General features: G+C 50.6%; 1 long non-coding RNA gene across 1 annotated transcript; it reads left to right on the forward strand.

Annotated features, from left to right (window-relative positions):
• The first annotated feature begins 1,574 nt into the window (after positions 1–1,574).
• On the forward strand, positions 1,575–2,755 carry LOC137463786 (uncharacterized). The gene is made up of 3 exons (XR_010993973.1): positions 1,575–1,831; positions 2,169–2,286; positions 2,640–2,755. It is a non-coding gene; the product is annotated as an uncharacterized lncRNA (long non-coding RNA).
• The last annotated feature ends 840 nt before the right edge of the window (positions 2,756–3,595 follow it).

Genomic DNA, 3,595 nt, shown 5'->3' on the forward strand with positions numbered 1-3,595 from the left:
TCATTCTCGGCTCAAAATTCTCAAGCTTATTTAGAAGGGGCACCTAGAAAGGCAAAAGGTTCTCTGCCTGGTTTTTCTGCCTGCTTCCTGTGATGGTTGATCCTAGGCAGCAACAGAGATCTGTGTCCCAGAGCCAAATTGTGCAGTGTGACCAATGTCTTTGGATTCTTGCAGCCACCTCGGGCACTTCAGCCCCCAGCGCTCCACCTGGCAGTGCAGGTTGTGCAGCATCGACGGCCTCCGGCTCAGCCTGGAATGCACCTGGCGAAGAGCAATTGCCACCAGTGGATCTTGGCTTTGCCGTCGAGCAAATGATCGGGGAGATCAGGAGGTCCCTGCCTGAAAGGTCTCCCTCTGCTCAGGTAACCCATTGGAGGGGAATGGAAGAGGCTGGGCTGAGAGCTTTTGAACGCTGTTACATGGAGAAGGAGAGTAACCGTATCCTTGATGTGATTCCAGCCAAATACTGAATGATCTTTAGTTTTCTTTTTTTTTTCTATTGTTCTTTCAAGGGCAATATGAATGTTGCCCCTGAGTCTTCAGGAGGGGAGCCTGTGAACCGGGCTGCAGCAGAGGAAACTTCATCTGGCACCGAGAGCTGCGAGAACAGTTCCCCAGAGCCCGAGGAGCCTGGTAAGGACAGAGCCCCCGTTGGTTTAGAGAGGTGTGAGACGGCTGCTCTGAGCCTGCCTCTGGCAGGAAGGGAGACGAGAAGAGTTGAGTTCTTGTCTGCAGGGTTGGTGCTTCCTGGTGCCTTTAGTTCAAAGGCACATGCACAACCTGCCCGAGCTCTGCCCTCCACGCTTCGCCAGAGGCTTGGGCACTGAGTCCTCTGCTGTGGCAAGAGAGCAGGGAATAAACCTGACCTTGTGGGAGTTGTGCCACCAAGTTGGGTGTCCCAGTCAGGTTCATACCTCAACCCCCAGCAGCCTTCAGCCATTTCAGTGAGGACTGTGGTCTCTCTGTCACTGGGACTGTCTGTGTTTCAAGCTCTCGTGGGTGCCATTTGCACTGTGGGTGCTGAGACTTTATTAGAATACTTAAATACTTTACACAGTTCCGTTTTGACAACTTGGAAGGATCCCTGTTCTTTATAGAGCAGGCTTCAAATTGCCAAGCGAGAGTCTGCCTTTCAGGCCATCTTTTAATGTCCCTGATAGAAGGACAATTGGTGCTCAAGGGACACTTGCACAAGGGCCAGGATTGTCTCAGTGTTCCCTTTGCTTCCCAGATCCCGTGTGATCAACTTGTCCAGGAGGGCTGCCCTGTGTGGCAGGAAGAGACAGAGGGAGAGCCTGTGACCATTGGGCAGGTAGAATTCCTCTGTCTCTAGTTATATTTATAGATGTGTATAGTTATATTTATTGATATATGTAGTTGTATTTATAGATTTATGTAGTTATATTTATCTATCTACATAGACAGAGATTTTTCTAGTTAATTTATTTTTAGTTTTAGGTGTATATATTTATATTTTTAGATGTGCAGTTATAGTTGTAGATGTCCATAGTTGCCTTTATACATGTGTATAGTTACATTTACATATATATAGTTCTATTTGTAGATAGGCATATTTATATTGATATATGGGGGTTTAGTTACATAGATTGATATCTGTACAGGTGTAGGCCTCTTTTTAACCTCTTCCCCTGCTCTGCTTCCTCCTTCACCTCTTGCTTTTCCCCCGTGCCCCCTGTGTCCCCTCTCCCTGTGCTGGGTCCGAGCTGGCGGCCGGGCCGGGCGGAGCAGCAGTTCCAGCCCCGGGTGTCCCTGGAGCGGTGGGAGCTGCTGGTGGCCCAGGCACTGTCCCCTGAGGAGCTGCTGAAGGACAGTGAGACTGAGGGGGCGGTGACGCTGAAGGGACGGTGACCCTGAGGTGCTGCTGGGGCTGAGGGCTGTGGGGCAGCCGAGGGCGATGGTGGCACTGAGTTGACAGGGAAGTGGCACAGGCCGAGGGGTGGCGGGTCTAGGGGGACGGGATGGGTCAGAAGGGACTGAGGGGCTGAGAGGACTGTGAGGGGCTGAAGAAACTGAAGAGGGCTGGGGGTTTGCCGAGAGCATGGCGGGGCTGAGGGGATGGAGGGGGCCGGCAGGGAGCACAGAGGGCTCCGGGACTGCAGCTCTGCCAGGCCTTGGAACCAGTTGCAGAGCCTCCGCTTTTGCCACAGCTGCAGTGGAGACCTTGAGGACAGCCGGAGACTGACGGGAGCCAGCAGGGAGAAGCTGAAGGCCAGCAGCAAGAGCAGGGAACGGGGACCTGCTGCTGCCACGCTGGAGAGAGCCTGGGTGAGGCCCCAGGGCCGGGGAGGCAGGGTGGGGCTGAGGGTGGCGTGGGCTGTGGCCGTGGGCACTGCCCGTGCTGGGGCTGCTCAGCGCAGCTGCCCCGGCCGGCACAGGGGCTGTCCTTGGGCAAGGCAGCTGTGCCGGCAGGGCCCGGGAGCTGTGCCGGCTGCGCCGGGCTGCCGGGGCTGCGGGACAGTCCTGCCGCGGCTGCGCTCACCACAGCCTGGCCCGCTCGGCTGCTTTTTCTTTCTAACCCTCCTGGGGAGGCTCTGAGATCTACCCTTCCCTGATGGAAGTGCAGCTGCTGCCAAGGAAAACGTCCCCAATACTGACTCAGTGCTCCCTTTGCTTCCCAGCTGTGCCATCTGCCGTCCCTGTCCAGGAGAGCTGCTCTGCACGGGAGGAAGAGACCGAGGGAGAGGCTTTGAAGATGGGGCAGCTGGGATCCCTCTGCTTGCTGATCTGTTTAAAGTTATGTTGCAGTTATGTTTGTACTGATGCAGTTGGATGGGTATTTACCTTAGCACAGTGATATTTGTATATTTATAGACAGGTTTGGTTTATATATCTAATCTATTGATATATATATATGTATATATGTCTGTTGTATGTAGTATGTGATGTTTAATCTATATTTACATCTGTAGACTGTTATACTTGTATGTGCATTTATATATATGTGCATATACATATGTATTTAATTTTATTTAAAGATGTATGGAGGGCATTGTTGTATAAGTCTATTGATTGAATTCTTAGTGTAGGGCTATTTAGAGAGGGCATGCATATTTCTATATTTCTATATGGGCTTTACACTTGTAGTAATATGTAATAAATTGAGTTGTTAAACATGTAATTGATCTTTGTGTACAGTGAGTTGTTGTAGAGGTTGGCAATAAATTAAGTTTTATTAACTGAAGTTGGTATTTGTATATTTTTACCTTGACTGGTTGTAATAATCTAATAAATTCCTGGTTTTAACCTAAATTGAGATTTGTATAGTTCTGTATTGTCAGTGTGGGTGTAGCAATTTGTAATAAATGACATTTTCCAATGGATGAAATGGATTCTCGTGTGTTTGTCGATCAGCAGTGTGGCTGTAGCAATCTGCAGGAAATGCCATTTGTCAACTGCAGTGGGTGTTTTGTGATTTGTGCCACCCAAAGCCAGGAGCAGATGTAAATGCAGGAGGATTTTGGCCATGAAAATCTCCAGCCATGCCCAGCACATGCCCCACTTGCACTCAGGCTGGGCAAGGGAAGGGCAGATTTGGGATGGCAGCAGAGCCACACGTTGGCTCAGAACTCGCTGC

Source organism: Anomalospiza imberbis, chromosome 29 (assembly GCF_031753505.1).
Source record: "Anomalospiza imberbis isolate Cuckoo-Finch-1a 21T00152 chromosome 29, ASM3175350v1, whole genome shotgun sequence".
Taxonomy (NCBI): Eukaryota; Metazoa; Chordata; class Aves; order Passeriformes; family Viduidae; genus Anomalospiza; species Anomalospiza imberbis.